Source organism: Nipponia nippon, unplaced genomic scaffold (assembly GCF_047370975.1).
Source record: "Nipponia nippon isolate SJK-2023a ecotype South Korea unplaced genomic scaffold, ASM4737097v1 scaffold_12, whole genome shotgun sequence".
NCBI lineage: Eukaryota > Metazoa > Chordata > Aves > Pelecaniformes > Threskiornithidae > Nipponia > Nipponia nippon.
Genome location: NW_028262313.1, coordinates 2,553,507 through 2,573,029, shown reverse-complemented (window position 1 = coordinate 2,573,029; position 19,523 = coordinate 2,553,507). Strand labels below are relative to the sequence as shown.

General features: G+C 41.4%; 1 protein-coding gene and 1 long non-coding RNA gene across 5 annotated transcripts in view; one reads left to right on the top strand and one right to left on the bottom strand.

The window, feature by feature from the left end:
• Positions 1–11,657, bottom strand: part of LOC148056645 (uncharacterized) — a 38,255-nt gene extending 26,598 nt beyond the window's left edge. The window contains exons 1-4 of the long non-coding RNA XR_015702521.1: positions 11,562–11,657; positions 10,137–10,227; positions 9,085–9,276; positions 6,981–7,062 (exon numbers count right to left, since the gene is read on the bottom strand). This is a non-coding gene — a long non-coding RNA (uncharacterized LOC148056645). The remainder of the gene's footprint in view (positions 1–6,980; positions 7,063–9,084; positions 9,277–10,136; positions 10,228–11,561) is intronic.
• Positions 11,518–19,523, top strand: part of LOC104023128 (ligand of Numb protein X 2) — a 30,790-nt gene continuing 22,784 nt past the window's right edge. Inside the window, exon 1 of one of the 4 annotated variants that reach the window (XM_087748365.1) lies at positions 11,518–11,655. The gene's annotated coding sequence lies outside the window, so the exon portion shown is untranslated. The other 3 variants (XM_087748363.1, XM_087748364.1, XM_087748366.1) reach the window with 3 other exon arrangements.

Here is a 19,523-nt window from a genome sequence, read left to right as displayed (position 1 = left end):
TTGTTCTAGATGGGTCTGATGTTTTACAGAAACCAGAGGTACCAGGTTTTGCTTTAGACAACTGTCACTCAAGTAGCTTTAAAAGCAACTGTCATGGTTTTATGTGGGTTTCCATGAACTTACAGCAGCTGTCCAGTTATAAAGCAGCCTACAAAACATCTGTGAGAGGCCCCAGAGAAGGCAGTTGGTTCCTATATGCCACAGATGCGTAGACAGCAGGCGAGTTAAGCACAGCGGGACAATTAAGGGCCAGAGGGAACTTGGGCTTTTCTTTCCTAAAGATGTAGCGAATCGTTTATGAGAGGGAACGGTCAGAACCAGATATGGGGCAAACTACAGTCAGCACAATCTCTGTCTCCTTCTCCCTTGCTCTGCAGGGGATTTCTAATCTTGAGTTGCAGCTACTCCTTTCTTCCAGCTATGCTAACTTCCCATTGCATTCAAGACTCCCCAAAGGGCTCAGATCCCAGGATCTCCTCTCTCAGTTCCAGCTAAGAGTGACTAAACAGGGCCTGGATCCACCAGCCAAATATTACCTCTAGCCCATGACAATTTTTTCTTCCCAGTCTTATCTCCAGAAGAGCAATTCTTCTTTGCTATTTACTTTCTTGGGAGAAAGTAAGACAATACTCATCCCCTCCCACCTTATATTTCTGGGGCCAGATTCTTCCTTAAGACTCTCACTGTTAATCTGTGATCCCTGCAAACTATCAGTGTTGCATGTAACTTGCATGGTATCAAGTGTATCAGTACTTAAAAACAAATGATTATATGTTTTGTCCAAGTACTGATTGTTGGGGCAAATATTTATGTCAAGGATCTAAACACCAAGCAGGGAAAGAAATTACTTACAATGACCTACGTGCGTCCCACTATGATGAAAAAAAATAAAATTTAGGTAGAATAGTAGAACTTACTGAAGTACAAAAATGCCTCTGAAGGGACATCTATCCCTAATGGTGTTCTGTGTCTGAAGACTCACGTTATTTTGAATGGCATCTTTCATAGTGTAGCAAGGCATCACCAAACTTCTGAACTAATGCAATAAAATGCTTTTTTTTTTTTTTAATGAGGAGAAAGGAAGAAAGAAAACAGCTTTTCATCATGAATACTTTAAGTAAAGACAAAATTTTGTTACTGAAATAAATTTCCAAAATTAATATATGGAGATAAGGATAACTGGATAATGTACTACGCATTAATACAAGCAGATGGAAGAGCTATAGGACAGAGCCTAGTAAAAAAACATGCCAGCAGAGGGTACTCATACTTTGAACATCCCAGCGCCGGTGTGCACTGTAATGCTCCTGAGGGCTGGAGGAATAGCACGGGAGGACAGTAGGGGACCTTCAACAACAAGCAAAGTACTGAAGCGAATGAAAGCACGCCCACAGCTGCTTACCACTCTCCTGTCACTAAAGAGCTTCATTAGGAGCAGCTGTGAGTAATGTAGCAAGAAAAAGAAAGTAAATCAAACTTTGAAAATGTTGCCAAAGAGAATGATTTATGGGTTGTTTTCAAAAAGCTGCTCTTTAACCCTCAGTCTTCTGGGACAAGCAGAAGGTCATAACTATTCCAAAACAGCTAGATTGATGAAACTATCATAAACGCATTTGTTACGCTTCTGTAGCTAAAATGTTACGGCTAAGGGAATACAAGGCCAAGTGTAAGTAATATGATCAGTGTATACATGCTCATACCAGTACAGGATTGGAAAATAACCAACAGAATATAAGCACACTTTACCTGTGTATGCCTGTATGCATTAATTGATACAAAAAAAATCCCACAAATCTCTTTGCTGAAGCAGGACACCACTACAAAGCCTGGGTTTTCAGCAGGGCTCATTCTCCCCAAGACCCTGGCTTCCACCACGAGGGTAGATGCTGAGCTAGGAGTAGCCAGGATATTCAGCAAAAAGACAGCCCCAAAAGACAGCCATTCCTCAGGGGAAATGGAAATTAAGCACTGAGATTTTTTTATTACAAAGGCAGCTTGAGAGCAGGGAGCAATAAGAAAAGTTCATGCTTCAACTATCAGGTGATCTATACCTTTAGACCAACTTGTGACTTTAGCTGCCATGCTTAGAGTAATCTCATCTGAATTTGTTGTAGTCTGACCACACATGGTAAGAGCTCGAGGACTCTTTTTCTAACCTAGCTTGGTGTCATGTAAGGACAGGTATCTAACCTGCTCCTTAACTTACTTCCCAGACTTACATGCAATGTTTTTTTAGTCAAGCAGAGGACACACCTGTTGCAATGGTACCGCTGTATTGAACAATTTAGCAAATTCTAATTTAAAAGTAGCAGAGCTTTGTTGAACATCCAGTACTGGAAAGAAGTTATTTTATTTATATATATATTATTTTATTATTATCTTACTTGAACCAAAATACTACTTGGATTCCTCCTCCCCACCTGTGTTTTTACTTTGGATTGCAAAAACATGATAGACACACACTGCTCTGTGCTAAGATACATGGAAGCAACACCTTGACACCAAGAATCCCCAGAAAAAGGAGTTTCCTTATGATGTATTTCCCAGATAGCCTTTTAAGAAGGGAAATGTCATAACCAATATTTAATAATACAAAATTACTGAGTACCCAGTTGCCTTTTACCTTGGTTTGAACCCTAAGCACCAAATTAACTGCTACTGTAACATCACTACTGCAACTCAGAGTCATATCAGAGATAAATATAGCATGCCTGTCTTTGACTTGGGGCCTTATCTGGCAAACTCTTCAAAAAATTCCACAAATAAGCCTTCCTCTCCCCAGCAGCAAATGGAGTGATTCAGGAAGCCTTCCTTTTTATAGAAAACAGGACCAATTTCCACAATTATCAAAAGAATAAAGAAATATACAAGCTGATGTAAATAAGAATAAAAACAGCCGCTTGAGTTCTATTAAACACAGACTTTCTTTGTAGTGCTACAGTGACTAAACTTCTACGTGCCTCAGTTTCTAAACTGGTAATATGAATTGTAAACTGGGAGACTGCCAGGAGGCAAATCTGCAAATTAATATCTGCAAACTGCTTTTTGATGATTAGGTGAAAAGAAATTAAGAAGGATGAAGTGTTATGAGTAAAGAAGGCAAACTTGCTAGTGGACTCATCCACAGAGGGGAACTTCCATGGAAGATGAGGAATGTAGTTAGACCAGAAATCAAAAGATGTCATGCGAGCTGCAAAACCGAACGAAAAGCATCTTCAACCACAGGAGAGAATTGCTGTGTCTGTGAGATGGAGCAGCCAGTTGAAAATATTGTTTCTGGTAACTAATTTTTTGAGATATATTTCAGTCCTACAGTTGAAGAAATTCTTCTTAACTAGCTAAACCCTGGTATACAGATAAATAATTTGGATGTCCCTCACTCAAGCAGGGATGCAGCATTTATGGTTTTGGCTTTTTTTTTTTTTTTAAATATACAAGGATCGTTACTTTAACCATTGAATCTTCTGAAAAATGTAAAAAGGATAGTACTAGAAGTGAGCGCTGATTTCTGGTCTTGATAGTTGAATAGATTTACTATCAATTCCCTTCATGTCAGAAAACACACTAGGATATAAACCAGACGATATTCCCAGAGCAGCTCGTTCTTAAATACATCTCCTCTGAGGAGGAGCAACAGCGAAGCTCTTGCATTTCTTATGAACTCAGAGCAGGGCTCCAGATTTCAAAGAAAAGCGAATGTTAAAGTGGGCTATAACCAAAAGAGCAGTTTTAATTTGAGTGCAAGGTATGTACTTCACTGAATATTATATGATAGATCTGTGTTTGGTTTCACCTGACATCTCTTGAGTTTTTATTAAAATGATTATTAAACGTATTTCTTGACTACAGGCAGCGAGAGCTGTTTTACTGTATGCACTAATGAATCTAATTCAGGACAGAAGGACTGATATCATCAATTGGCCTGGAGCAGCCTCCTTTCAGAGTTAGGTCCATCATAGGAACATGTGGCCAAAACACAAATGAAAGCTCTTCCAGTGAAGGTCTATTTAAAATATCTGACTGCAGTCACAGACATATTCTATTTATTATTCTGTCTTGAAGTAACTGCTTCATGTCAAAGTTGGATTCCTTCATTTTTCTGGTAAAAATATTTTTACTTCTTTCAGTATTTTGAAGCTCATACAAATAGGGATGACTGAGCTAGAGGGAGTCATGCCTTACCCAAAACTCTTTTATTATGTTCACACTGCAGAGTCTTAATAACTTGAGCCAAGCAAGTTATTCTTAGTAAAATCCCCCTGACTTAGTAGCTTTTTTGCTAACATTCTATGGAAGACGTGTGTTTTCTAATGTTAACTCGCCACTGGAATGTATTTAACAAGGTCCTTCTTCCTAAGTCATGCATAGCTTAAATTCAAGGCAGGCTGCTAAAACTGGTCAGAACAGTCTCTCAGGGCTGCTTACGTTGTTTGACAAATGAGCCTATAAAATATCGGTCAATATTCTTGTGTACAGAAACACAAAAAAGTTGGTTTCTGCAAACCATGACTTGAGTGTTCAGGGAGAGAACTGGCCGGAAGAGAATTAGCATTGGAATATTCTCTGTCAAATGGAGGTACCTTATTTTTACTGAACTTACCATCATCTCCTGCATCAGAATTCAGCTTAATGGGGAAGCTGAACAGAGGACTTCCATTACTGCAAAGATTCATAATTATGGTCAGGAAACTCAAGTACTACCTCCATGAAAACTCTCAGAAAATCTGAGGCATCTGGTCCAGAATTTAAGGTGCCAGCTCTGCAGAATTACATTTCTCCAGAAAAGAGCCTGAAGTACATGTTACAGAAGCATGTAGGACTTAACAACTGAGTCTGCCAAAAAACAGCCTGGTCACAGTTCCAAGTTGTAAGCAGAATTATTTTTAAAAATAAAGTATTCCTAGGAAAGGTTTATTCTATTTTCACAGCTGTAGTATTGTTGTGACACTTTAGATTTCTATTCTAGAGTTCACCTGAAAAATGAGAAGTGATCTACAAGTACAAAGATTATGGAAAGATGTATCATCAGGGTTGCGGTGTCCTTTCCAACCTTGCATCTGGGACACAACCACCGAAACTGTGTGTGCAGACCATAAGCTTTCCTTCTCACATTATCTCCAGTGGCACTGCAACAAGCAGAAGAAAACAGCTAGAGTCACAGGTCCCCTGGGAGGGTCTGCAGAGTTCCCAACTGTCAGCTAAAAAAATGTAACCTCATGAGTTGGATATGGAGTAGCTTGGTCTAGGAATGTGAGAGATAACTCATACCAGATGCCACAATGGCATTTTCAGAAAAGTCCGATTAATGGTATAATTGTACTTTAAGCAGCTCTATTGCTTATTTCTCTGATCTCTTTCTCAGTGCTGTGGCAGAATGAAGTCTTGTGGATTAGCTCGTTAATAGGTAATCCTATTTAGTGGGTATCTTTGCTGCAAGGCAGTCTTGGCTTCCCACCCATTCAGTTAGGAATGTTTATATTTAGCTATTTTCTAGAAACAGAGCTCCAGCTGCAGCACATAGCAATTACTTTGGATGGATCTTGTTTTTCCTCAGGACATGTATTTTTCTCGGTGTGGACTGAACAGTCTCACTAGAAATATGTCACTTTGCCTGAAGAGAGTTTTGAAGAACAAGTATGTTTAACTAGTATGGGTCCAGATCTGTGTTAGATCTTGATGAGACTTGCAGCAATCCCGCATTCTTCTTTTCAATCCTTTCGGGTGTATATTGCTGTTATTAAAAATTGATTGTTGTAAATACCAAAGGTATTCTAGGGCAATTTTAGTAACTAAAAGCTCCAGGGAGAAAAGAAATTCCAATGCGTCTCAGTACATTTTGCCTCTCTAACATCCTGGTGTTGAGATGCTTCTTCGCTCTCTTGTAGAATGGTGCCATATACTATTAAGTAAATGGAGAGCGAGTCTCATTTTCCATTCCAGAAGCGGGTGCAAATCAGGCAAAAATGCAATAATCCTTATGGAGATATTTTCTACATACATATTTAAATTGCTTTGGCATCTGCTGTCCTGAAGGACTTGCAGCAAGCTGTTGGTAGAGAACTGATGAATGTAACCGGCCAGTTTTTATGAGTTTTAGGATCTTAATTTTTATTCTTTAACATTCTTTGCATAGCTATCAAAATACGTTGTTCCACTGATGACGGCTAGTTTGACACGTAGGACTTGATGCAGTAATTTCTTGAATCCAGGTGCAGGTTGCCTCTGTGCGGCTGGATGAAATACAACCAAAACCAGACACTTTGAAAGATACTGCTCTTGAAAAATATTTGAAAGATGTTGAGGTGGCATGAACCAAGGGGATCTCTGGTTTAGTTTTCCAAATGTAGATGTCTTGCTAGCAAAGAACATTGTATGGCCAAGCAGAATACAAACAGCCTTTGTCCTAGAAGTAACCTTGCTGAACCAGACAGCACACCATGCCCTATATTCCACAAGCCAGACATACCCATTGCTGCTGCTACTAAAGCCTTGTGACAGGGAGTTTACGTGCACTAGGAGTAGCGCTGCAGACTTCCTGTGACTCCTGCTTCTCCGGGAAGACCGCAGCAAGCTGCCGCAGTCTCGCTTGGGACTTTTAAGGGGAAGAGTTTCCTGTTAGGGACAGCATAATACCCCTTGACATACACAGCCTTTTCCTCTGACCCAACTGTCCAAGAAGCGGTGTTCATAAACATGGACGGCAGAAAGGCAGCATTTGTTTTTAAACAGTAAACAGAACAAAAGTGGCTAGAGGTCAAATTCTAAATGCTGCAGAAACACATTATTTAGTTAATACTCTGTATCAGAGAGCAGCAGTACCTCCCAGGCACAAAATTACACAGATAATATTCCTGAATTGGATCAAGTCTACTTAGTACCTGTTATCAGTTTTAACTAAGAGAACAGTGTTGAAATTACAGGCTATAAAGTAAATCGATCATATTGCTTTATAAAAATAATTGCTAGAAACTTGATGGTACCTTATCTCTTTTCTTCAAGAAGTTAATAAGGGAGGGGAGTCAAGGCAGTGGGGCTCAACATCACAAAAGATCAAATTCAGTCCTGTAAAATAATAACAGGAAATTCAGTGGGACCTGAAACTGGCCTAATGAAATGTTATTTTATCTATCGATACAATATCTTTCTTGATAGGTGGTATATATTTCTGAAGTCTCATTTAAAATGCTGCAACAGAAGCATTGTGATAAAAAGAAATCTGTGTCGGCTGCAAAGCAGCTGCAACATTTCAACAGTATCATTTAAAAATTATGAAATAGCCATCAATATTATTCACAACAGCAAATCAGGAAAGCGATTTGCCTCATGTACCTTTTTTTTTTTTTCTTATAGTATCATAGCTGCTCCACTGTAAAAAGCCAGATGGGTTATTCCCCTCCTAAGAAAAGCCAGATGTCCTCTTTATATCTGCCAACACACACTTTTCTATAAGCAAAGAATCGATCTGTTTACTTCTACTGAAAACATTCTACAGACCCATCAAATAAAGTACTCCAACAGTGCTAATAACTGACCACTGTTAATAAAACACCACACAGAAAGATAATGTAAAATAGTCCTAAGTCATTACTAACACATACAAGATTCTTATGCTATATTTCTTAATATTCTGTTTGCTCCATTTATAAATTTCAAACAATGGGATTCCGACTACTTCCTATAAATATACAGTACGAAATGCATATGTAGCAATAATATGCAGCAAACATGACAAAATGCTGTAAAAGGAACAAATGCGCTATAGAATCTGGCAGAATGAATCCAAACAATGTGCTTAGGGCCTTGGATTTACCAGAATCCACTGTGTCTTCATGCTCATATACTTCCAATGCTCTGCTTTCCACAAAAGGGAGATTCCAGGCCATTTAATCATAAATTCCTGGGATGACTCTCCCTCCTTGTTTGTGGAGTTTTTTTTTAAATTGTGTTTACATTCTTGTGTGTGGGTTGGGAATTTAGGTTTGTTTGTGATGAAACATCAAAGTTGAGTCCCAAATTAATACTGTGCAGTCATATATTCTTTGCACCTTCCCACAAGAGGATGATAGAAACACACATGGTTACCAAGTTTTATGCAACATTAATGGGATTAAGCTCATCTGTAAACCTTTGTGTGATGTGATTTTGCTTCCCCATTCAATTTTCCTCCTGTTATTTTTCCTATTGTTTGCTTATTGATTTTCTATTTTCTTTTTCAGATTTTACAAAAAAAAGCTTTCTAAATCTTCATGTGAAATAAAAAAATATTAATATTCTGTAAACATGCAAGTGTATTTAGTTGATATATCTAATTCTGTTTGTCAGAAAGTGGCATTTTAATCCTAACATATGCATTGCACAGGTATGCGGCCCACAATCTTTCTCCACATAGCATCACAGTGGTTACTGTGCAAATTACACCATCACACGCAGGAAATGATCAGCAGTTACAGCAGATAAAAGCTCAAACTGAGATTGCTGTATTTTTTCATAGAGAGCCTTCTTGGTTATCAAAAGCTACCCAAGTCATTTAGCAGAACTGCTAGTAAATAAAAAGTCCTCGAGTTCTGCAGAAGAACTTTGGTGTTTCAAAATCAATAGAGCGTGAAGACCAAGAGATTGTGGGGTTTGCAAGAGGTGCCAGTGAAGAGACAGCAGACTGAGATTCTCTTCAACATAAGGTTAAATTACAATTTGAGTGTTACCCGAGAAACTATTTCTCTCCCAAATCTTGCGATGTTTTTCAGGCAAAATGTTTACATCCAAAACTGCATGAGTTGCTATTCAGATTCACCGAACACATTAACTGCTAGCACAACAATCCAGTGGAGCAATCCATTTACACTTTGCAGACTGAATATTCAACTGCGGTTTGGGATCCTGCTTCACCAGGATCAGTTTCATATTCAGCCACTTTGCTCCTCTAACTGCTTGCTTCTGTACTAGTAGGGAAGAGTATCATCCATCCATAACCTCTGAGTTATAAACTAGATTGGGGAACTGATCTATCTGGCTTAAAAATATATATGCATCTATTTTAAATATGTTTCTATATTTTAAATAAAATATATTTATAGAGATTTTCACCTGGTTTATTTTTCAGATGGATCAGTATCCTGATCTGGTTCACAGTTCAGCCACATGAAGAGCTGCAGACACAGCTAAGGGTTGGTGTGCTGTGTTGCAAAGGCAGGAACAAGGAGCAGGTAGGAACCAGTAATACAGCAAAGGCTTCATCTCATCAAGCCACAGCCTTATTTACGATGTGGCTGCTTTTGCCTGGACTCGGAAAGAAATTAATTTCAGTTCCTTGCATTTCTGTTAGCTCTGCAGAAGAGACCTGTATCCTCCATGGGACCATTTAGTAACCGTGACTCAGTGCGATTCCTTTATTGTAAAGCCAAACCAAAATTCCAGCACACTTATACAATAAACTTTCACCGTATCTTAATTATATATGGGCACACTGTCCACTCAGAAAAACAGGTCATCGTACATGATAAAAATCTCCAGCAAGTGCTAACTAGACAGAATTCCTAATTTTAAAGATTTGCATCCATTTGAAATTTCCCTGGGGTTTGTCTTCCTAATACCCCAAGTTCACCCACACATTTCCTGTCCTCACCAACTGAGCTGCAGGCTGCATGAAGGAGAGGTTGGTTCTGTGCTAAGGTTTAAACCTCTCCCCTCAAGAGCGCTCCAGCTCCACAGAGCTTAGCTTAAGCTTTTGCCGGTTTACACACAAGGCAGTGTTCAGTACAAATGAGTTCTGGCTTAATGAGTACAGGCTCTGATGTGAGGTTGGCTGACAGTGCAGACACAGCCTGATGTCTCTGCACCAGGCTCCAGCGCTCATGTCTGAGCTGGCAATGCACTTCCAGCTGTTACACAGCTCCGGACCACCGCTGACTGCTGCTCCTTCCCCAAACTACAGCTTAATTGCAGACCAGTCAAACATTTTACTGCCAAAGTATTTTTTTGTTCAGAATGGTCTGAGGATGTGACGCTAGCCATCCTTCTCAGCCATCTCAGCCTTGGTGCTTCAGAGGAAATCCTATCAAACAATTAATTTAGTCTAACCAAAATCAATGGTTTTGCAAATCTAGATCACAGTTCTCAGCCAAGCCATATAAAAATACCTTATGCTTCATGTCCCGTGGTAACATGGATCTCGCTGAACAAAGACACGCTGCTGGTATGCCTCGGTTCCATTGGATTTCCAGCAATGATCTATATGAAAAGAAGAAAGGGCCTTGTTGCATTTTCGGTACATGGTGCATCTCCTCCAGTCTCACCTTTGCAACACAAAGATCCTCTCACACGCTAACAAGCATAGCTCTCAGCCCCTCATTGAAAGACTTCAACAGAAGGATTTAGTGAGGTAGCAAAGAACGAAAAAGATTACATAGGAAATTTAACACAGAACGGGTAAATTGAGCCAAATCAGCGGCTCACAAATCAGTGAAATAAAAGACGATCTCTTCTCTCTGTACCAACATTTCTTGAATAGTCTTACGTGAATATCACAGATCCCTAGCCCTATTAAAGCAGAGAAGATGTTTTCAGGGCATTGAAAGCACTTATTCCTCTCTCCATTTAGGTCTATTTCAGCAATTATGGGACATGCTAGTTCCACCTGCACTGCATATTACCTATATTAATGTACAAAGGTTTCCTTCCCAATAGATCCTCCTCTAAAACTATGATTTAATGTTCTATTTTTTTTCTCTTTATTGGCAGAAATGTCATCTTCTTTATTACTTCATGACCCTCTTGACTGCAGTAAGAGTATTTCCAAGGCTGAGTGATGAACCAGAGAAAGAAATTATAACCCAGAAAATACCATGGGTTGTTTTTTTGAGGGTTGGTTTTTTTTTGGCCTGAAACAGTTCTAGTTCACTGTGCGGACCCAAATGTGATCTGGCACAAAGAAAGGCACAGTACACATCCAGGAAGGTCTCTTCCTTTGGGAGGAATTCCTAGCTTGGACACAGTGCCAACACAGCTTGACAATTTTTAGACCCCACCTGGTTTGACATTTTGCTGGTTTGAAGCACGAGAGTTACAGGGAACTGCCTAAATACGAACGCTGGAAGCTGGACCTATTTACAGTTTAGAGTAACAGCACAGAAATTCGCACTCTGTTGGCTCCAGTGCCATCCTTTCCCTGGCTCTTACCAGCCACAAAGCAGCAACCAAGTGCCCCGTAGCACCAGGGCTTTGTCCCATAGCAGGACAGCCGCTCGCCGGCTGGCAGCTCGCTCACTCATTTCCTAGACTCCTACGATTTGCTGGGCCAACAAATTAAATGCAAACGCAAGCCGAATACTTCTGAACTGTCAGTATTTCTGTTTATCGCCCGCGAGAGCGGGCAGAATGTAAACCCGAAAAATAATTTCCCCTCAGATTCTGTGTTTTTTCAGCCGGCTGAACTACAATTTGCTCCTTGCGCTCAGAACAGCATCATGTTTTGCTCTTTCTTCTATTTTACAGGGTTTTTAGTAAGGCAGAGGCCTAAGGACGCTGGTAGGAGAGGACACATCCCCGGGGGTGAGCAGAATCACCTCAGCAAGCACGCAGCGATATCCCGAAGCGAGGGGAAGCCGTTCCCCACACCGCCGAGGCACCGGGGACGACCGGCCGGGGTCCTTCCCAGAGGTGAGCCCCCAGCGCCCGTCCCCCGCGGCTGCTTCACCTGCGCACCCCGACCCGGAGAGCGGGGCAGAGCCGCCCGAGCGCCTCGCTGAGGCGACCCCGCGATGGCTCCGCCAGCCTCGGGGGCGGCCGGGCCCTGAGGGGAGCGGGAGACCGCGGCGGAGGCGGCCGAGGAGAGCAACGTACCCCGCGACGCCGCGGCGCCCTCTGACGGGGCGGGAACGGGGCTGCCGGGGGTGTGGGCGGCCCGGGCCGGCCCGGGAAGGAGGAGGGGAGCGCGGCGGCGGCGGCGGCGGTGGTGGTGAGGGGAGGGCAGGGCAGGGCAGGGCTGAGCCGTGCCGGGCGGGCGGGCGACACCTGGGCGGCTGCGCTGCCTCCTCCTCTCACGTAGGTTTCGACTTTCTTCCCCGCCCGGAAACTTGGTGGAGGAGCCGCGTCTTTGCCGCTGTCGCAGGCCGGGCTTCCCTCGCCTCCTCCCTCCCCTTCCCGGGGGCGAGCGAGCCCCCTTCCCGCCCCCGGCGCCTACAGGTGAGCGGTGGGTGCGTGAGGGGCGCGGGGTTGCCGCCTCGGCTGAGGCGTCCGCTGCCGGGCTGAGGGGCGGGAGGCCGCGGGGGTCGCGGATCAGCTATGGAAGCGGCGGAGGGCGGCAGCTCCTGCCCCGGCGTCCAGTTCTCTCCGCTGGGGGTTTCTCAGCTACGACCGAGCGAGGCTGGAGAGCAAACGTAGGTCTTTTATCGTTACGGCGGGCAGTAAGTACGACTAAGGGCTGGGCAGTGCAGGTGAAGGCTGCCTGCCCGCCCCACGGCTTTAACTCCTCAAAGGTCGGTCTTGCAGACAAGCAGTGCTGGGGCCTGTGCAGGGCACCCCAAACTCGGCGTTTTGGCGGCTTGCGTGGGTCAGAGGGAGGCTGTAGGGCAAAATTTCTTTGCTAGGAGATGGAGAGGTACTAAGTTGGCAAGTTTCTGGTGCTGTGCTGGTAATTAATGCAGAAAAAGCCTATAAATAGAAGTTGAGATAAGAGGCAAAGGAGAGCAACCGTGAGGATGTGGACGTTTTGGATATGCCTTAAAGGTAAGAAATACAGGTGATGTGAAATATGAGGTAATGCACTGGAGAGGTTTGTAAGAGCCTTGGAAAGAAATGTTTAAGGGATCCTATATAACTGGAATGCTTTTATTTTATTTTAGAAGTTTTTCATGAGGGGTTTAAAGCGGGGTGAGGCTGTGTGCTGCTAAAGGGACGATCCCACTCTGCCTCGCCGCTTGGTTGTGTGCACTTGACATCTCTCTACTTCTGACATTAGCCTCGTTATCTGATTGAAATCAGATTGAAAAAAGAGAACAGGCAGCAGCCAGCTGATGCCAGCGTCGGAGGTGGCAGGGAGAGCAGGGGTGTCCCTTTCCGTGGCGGTGCAGGCTTGGTTTGCTTTAAGCCATGCTTGAAACTGCACTTTCAATTGCTTGAGCGATTTTTTTGGTCCTACTTCACCTTGGTAAAGTAAGGAATGCAAAACGAGTATTTCCCTGTTGCTTACCAAATGAAAAAGGGTCATATTTTCACTTTCTGCTCCAGTTTTTTAGCCAAGGCAAAAGGACCAGAACTGTATAAAGGCTCCATAGGAAACGCTACTTCAGTTCAAGTGCAGATAATAAGTGTTAGAGGAGGTCTCTGCTGTGCAAAGGGTATTTCGGGGCAGCATACAAGCCTATGGAGATAACAGGCAGCCCAGGGAAGTTTCTGTCACTGTCACACTGCCCCAGGGTTGTCCAGTCTAATCCTTTCGCCTCCAGAGACTCCAGAGCAGCCCAAGGTTTGGGTGGCGTGGTATAGTTTAAAGAACTGTAGTTGTTCTCCCGCAGCAATGCCAGTTGTGTGCTGTGCCTTTGAGGGACGGCGCTGACGTTTGTCCTTGATGCTTGAAGGCCAGAGCTCTTTTGGCAGCTCTCCAGCAAAGAGAAAGCAGATTGTGCACATGGCTCCTTCAAAACAAAACTTCTTTCTCTTAAGTTACACACTCAAACTCTTCATTTACAGTGTAACTAAGCAGATGTAGTTTGTCTGCTGCTGAAAGGGGCAAAGGCAGTGGTAATATTTATTCCCTCCTCCAAAGGGATTTGCTCTCTGAACCAGCTCATGAAGTCAGAACAGCACCAGTGCTTGTGCAGGGAAAAACAAAGGGGTCATATGGCCGAGGACGGAGCAGAGAAATGATAAACAGGGGGCCAACCTTTTATGGGGTTTTCTTGCTGTTGGAAAATTTGGCTGTGCTGTAAATCCACACCTTCATTCACCTTATTTATGTGTTTGCTCTAGTATGCAAGCTTGATGCATATGTAACTCATTTAAATAACGGAGATGTGCTAGCATAAAACCCCGATGAAATGAAATGGAGAGAGGGACCTGTGGTGTGCAGCAAAAAAGGGCTTCTTTTAAAGTTTCTAACCAAATGAATAGTGAGGGAAGTGAGCAAGCGTTAAGAAACAAACCCAACCGTATGGCCTGGGGAATGAGAGCTGTAAAAGGTGGAAGAAACAGCTCCAGAAGGGACCTGGCGGCTAAATGACCTCCAAAAAACCCCATGAGGTTCAAAGATACCTGATGAAACAGGTTGCGGATTATTCTGGATAACATTAGTGCTACCTGAATGGCGATTCCAGTAACTTCAATTAGAAATTGTAATTAATGGTTTCGTAAACCATGGTAGTGCTGTACTTCCCTAAGTATGCTTAATAGATGAATTTACATGTGTTTATGAGATTGCAGAGTCTTAGACTTAATAGTATAATAAACTTAAAAGAATAAATATAACTGCAGAATAAAATATCTGTGGTTCACGAAGCATCCCCTGCTGTATTTTGTTACTTTTCCTTATGTGTTGTCATATATTTCTTGTTTTCTGCATTAAAAAAAAAAATCCTGCTGCAACTGCTATATTGATTTCACTTTGAAAATTAAGCTGCATCATTTCATTCTGATCGTGTATATCTTGCCAGAGTAGTTGCAGCTGTTGTCTTACTCACAGGCCTGAGTATGTTGTGCTGGTTTAATACAAAACCCTCTTGTTTGGCTTTTCCTTCTCAGCTTACTTTAGCAGTGCTGTTCATACAGTTGTTAGGAATTGTATTTGACGATGGTCAGTTTATGGTCCCTGATTTATAACTCGAAAAATGTCCCTCTTGGCTTAGAAATTTCTTGACATGAATTGAGTTTGAAAATATCTGGCAATTTTTTTGATACTTTGGATAAGAAATTGCCCATGAGCCAGTATCTCATGAAGCACCTAAGGCGTTAGTGGGGATTTAGATGAATACGGGTAGTAGGAATTACTATGCTGGTCCAGGAAAAAGCACTCAAGGTTGGAAGGAGGGAAACAGAATAAAGCTAGGGGAATTTGGAGAGACAATCAGCAGCTTACAGGCGAAGGCTGGTTTTATGGATATATAGTGGTCCCCTGAGTTTAGAGGGTCTCTCTGCAGATTTTGTTTGAAGACTGTAGTGTTCCTTATTTGGAATATTGTGGAAGGGAAGTACTGGAAGGGATTATGTATTTAGAAAAATGTGTTGTCTAGCTTTGTCTATTCTTTGCCTGGGCCTTAACTCATGCAAGTTTTGTAAACAGCTGCAGCAGACTCTTTAAAAGCTGATTGTCTGTCAGTTAAAAAGGTGTTGAGATAAAACTTGACCTGCTCCTCTGAGAGTTTAAGGGGCTCACCTGCGACATCAGTTGTGTTACAGTTGTTGAAAGTCTGGTAAATCGTGATCAGCCCTATTTATAAAGTTCTCAGACTTATTAACCTCCCACCCCTAGGCTAATAAATAACAGATAAATTCCTCTCACCGAGTAAGCGCTATTGCAGGTCTCTAAATAGAAAATGAATGTATAACTAAATAAAGCAGGCCCTACCGTGGCAACCTTAGATCTGAGGATATCCTCTTTTACATTATCTCAACTGGTGGTGAACAAAAATTGCCTTATGATTATTTCAAGTACGATACATAAAAATAAACATAATGGGTCTTCTGGGCCTTTTTGTACTTACCATAAAAAAAAAAAGTTTCTGTGAGGTTAACGCTTGGGGCTGCTTGGCTACTTTACTCCTAATCTCAACAGGCTGAAAACTGAACAGAGAAAGGAGATTGCCTCCCCATTCCTACCTATACCTGGACTTCAGGTCGTTCACAGGTAGCTAAGGAAGAGTGTGGTTGCTGCACTGATTTGTGGATAGTGGAAGGACTTTGGTCTGTTGTTCCAGCTCTTTTAACTGGTGAGACAGACACTCCCATTTTAAAATTATTTTTAGAACAAGGGAAAATATAACATAGTTACCAATTTACGTATACTGTAAATATGTGCCCGGTAGGTAAGATAACAATGGTTCTTAAAGACCTGTTTCAGATACCAGATTGGACACAGCCTTAAACCAGGATAAGAAAAAAAAAAATGCCCCTTGCAGTTTTGTTTCCCCCTGCCTGCAAGGATTGTTTGCTTTAAGTCCAAAGTCAACAAGATACACCAGGAGAAACTGTATGATGAAAAGGCATCTTAAATTACATGTGCAACTGTACTTAAGCTCATGAACCAGTAATACAGATGTCCGAAGCAGCAGAATGTGTCTCAAGTCTTTTAAAAATGAGCTATGATACTGTTCGGTAAATCTCCAGGGGAATGTAATTCTTAATCCAGAGATTTTTTTTTTTTTTTTTTTTTTAAACTTCTACTATGGGTCTTATTTACTTATGAGCTGCCATTTGTGGTGAAGGGCATTTCAGCTACTGGTTGCAGCAGCAGCAGCTCTGCCTACCCACAGGCACTGGCGGGAGTTTAAGCTAACTTCAAACTTAGCTGCACGCCACTCTGAGGAGCAGCAGTCTGAGAAGATGTGGTCTAGGGAATTAGGTGTCGGTTTCTTTGTTTAAATGAAGATAACTTGTTTTCTTTCTTTCCCCTTTACCACGATCTGATGGTGAGATGGGATGTAAAGGGGAATTACAGGCTTAATTATCTTTTAATTCAGCTTTTTTAGTTAGTGGAAACAAGCTTGGGCTAGAAAGTACTTTGTACTGGTTTTGATAAAATGCCCTCTTACCCTTGAAAGAAATTCTGGGGAATTGTATACTGAGCAGGGTGGTACGCCCTGCCGTGCCTGATGGCATCAAGCACAGGCTGGGGCGGTCCTGAGCGGTTGAGAAAAAAGAGACAGGGCTGGGGCAAATTTGATGGTCCCTTTAGAACAGTGCTCTCAGCCATGCTGCGTGTTTGTCGCTGATCATTGCTTTTGTTTTGTGGAGTTTAGATTCCAAGTGCCTATTGATATAAAGGGATGCTGTCATAGATTTGCCAAACTCTTTAACTTAAAACAGAGCACCATAAAAAAAAAATAGTGCTAATGTAACTGAGGCCAAAATTTGACTTGGTGTGGGTAATGAAAAGTTCTGTTCTACTTTATTCTGCAGTAAAGCTCTAATCTGATGTTAACAACTGTAACTATCTGTCTGTTGATTGGAAATATTTCATCACCAGGTACAAAACTCTGCTTTCATGCTGCTGGATCACTTATGGTAAAGTTATATAGAAAATAATATTTGCAAAAGTGTTGTTTGTTTAGTTTAGTTTGGTTTTTTTTTTTAAAGTAACCTAGAAAACAATTTCATGCTTAAGGTTAGAATAGCCAAGATTAGTTTCTTTAAACTGATACTAATTTTATTTAATTTTGAAGTAACTCTTGATAGAGCGTGATAGAGATTAAAGCTTTGTCGGACTTCCTCACAGGACAGGCAAGGCTTAGAGCTGTAGAAATACCCTATGTCTGCCAAAAGCAACAGTTTCTCTTTCCCTCTCCCCTCTTCTCACATTGCTTTTAAATGCATATGACGATACCTGCCTTGGTAAGGCTATTCAAACAGTGACTTTTAAAAACATACAGTTATATAATGCACAGTCTGCTGCTTCCCTGGTATGTTTCAGAAATTCTTTGATAAGAAAGCATCTGCTTTTTTCTGACCTATATTACAAATACGACACCCGGATCACAAATGCACAATGATGTATGGGTTTTCTTTCATCAGGCTGCTGAAAGAGTAATAGCGATCAGGGCTGGCTGGTTATGAAGGCTTATACCCGAGACAAGCCTCTGCACATTACATGCTTATTTCAGATTCTGTAAACCATGGTGCTATTTTCTTTCTGTAAACAAGGAATTTACAGGTAGACAGACAGAAAGATAGACAGACAATGATGTGGTAAAAGCATCTGGTATACATATATAGCCAATAGACACATGATCTTTACCTCTTGTCCTCAAAAGCAAACCCAGCTCTTTGGAAAGTAAGGGTGCTACCAGATATTTAGATGAACCTAAATCTTCACATCAAATCCCCTAATCCCTCTTTGGTTTGGTTTTGGGCTTTTTCCTTTAATTGCAAGAGAAGTTTTGGTTATTAATTACAGATTAGGTCCTTTATCCCTAAATTACAGCATTGGATTCCTTCTTTCTTTGTCTATAGAAAACCTCTCCCACAAACATCAAGCTGATTTGTAGGGATGGAATTGCAGATAGCTGCCAAATTCAAAATGTAGGTGAGGTGAGGGTGGAGGTAGGGGTATTTAATTTCCTAGAGAGAGATGATCAGACACAATAGAAAAAAGTAAAGAACACACAAAGAAAATCTACACGTGCTGCCAGTGGTGAAACTTCCATAGTCTTTGGGTCAAGTTCTACAAAGCAGCAAATTGATTTAAGTGAGTGGTACAACAGAAGAAAGCATAAAACAAGCAACTTGCACGTTTGTGTGGAAGACAGGGTGTAGAAAGGACGGTGGATGTAGCGGAAGCATGTAGCAAAGGTGAGAAAGCTGCTTTTTCTGCAGCACTTGTCTTCACTTCTATTTGATGGCATTTAATTATCCATTTTTCAGAGCAGTATGTTAAAATAGTCACTGTTTAATCATTTAAAAAAAAAATTACACCACTACTTAATTCCTTTAGAAGAGGGAGGAGAGAGGAAATTTATTGATTCTTGTTACCCAGATAATATTAATTGAACGATAACACCAGAATCTCCTGCTCTGTAGAAAAAAATTGGGATTAATTGTTGAAATGACATTTGTGCAGTCCCGCTACTTTAGCATGCTAGGTTCCTGGTGAGACAGTTACTGTTCTGTGGTATCATTAACTGAGCTGCGAAGCAAACATTAAGAGCATATGGTAGCGAAAGAAATGAATTATACGTGCCAACTTCTTAATTTTTCATGTCAGCTTTTCTTCCTCCTAAAATTAGGTGTATGTTTGCAATTTCAGCTGTTGATTGCTAGTAAGATTTTTAAAATAAATAATGCAAAGCTAAGAGATCTTTTCTTACGCTGAACTTTCAAATATACTAACAAAACAGTTAAAAAAAAACCCTATCTTGAAGTGTATTATGTTAAAAATGGAAATCCATGTACCATGCTGGAGAGCTGATATTGCAAAAATTGCTCAGCGGAAAACTCCTTGGGATAGTCTTGCTCTAGTCAACCAAGCCTTTTAGCACATCTCTCAGAATAAGGTTTCCTGGAATAATAAGTCTTTTCTAGTCTAACAGGATAATGATTCTGATTATAATTAATGAAAATACAATTGGTTTTCTGTTTTCTGGCTAGGAAAACAGATACTTGCCCAGAAGTTCAAGCAGATTAAATTCAAAATTGTCCAATGAGCACAGAAACACCAGGGAGTTAGAATACAACTTATTTTCAAGTTTATGGTTAAAGAATGGGCATAAATGATGAGGACAATGAAAACTTTTAAAATTGTCAAGCTTCCTTTATCTTCAGTACAGTAAAGCAGCTTTGATTTAGAGTTTTTCAAAGTGTTCATGCTGAGCAGTTACTCT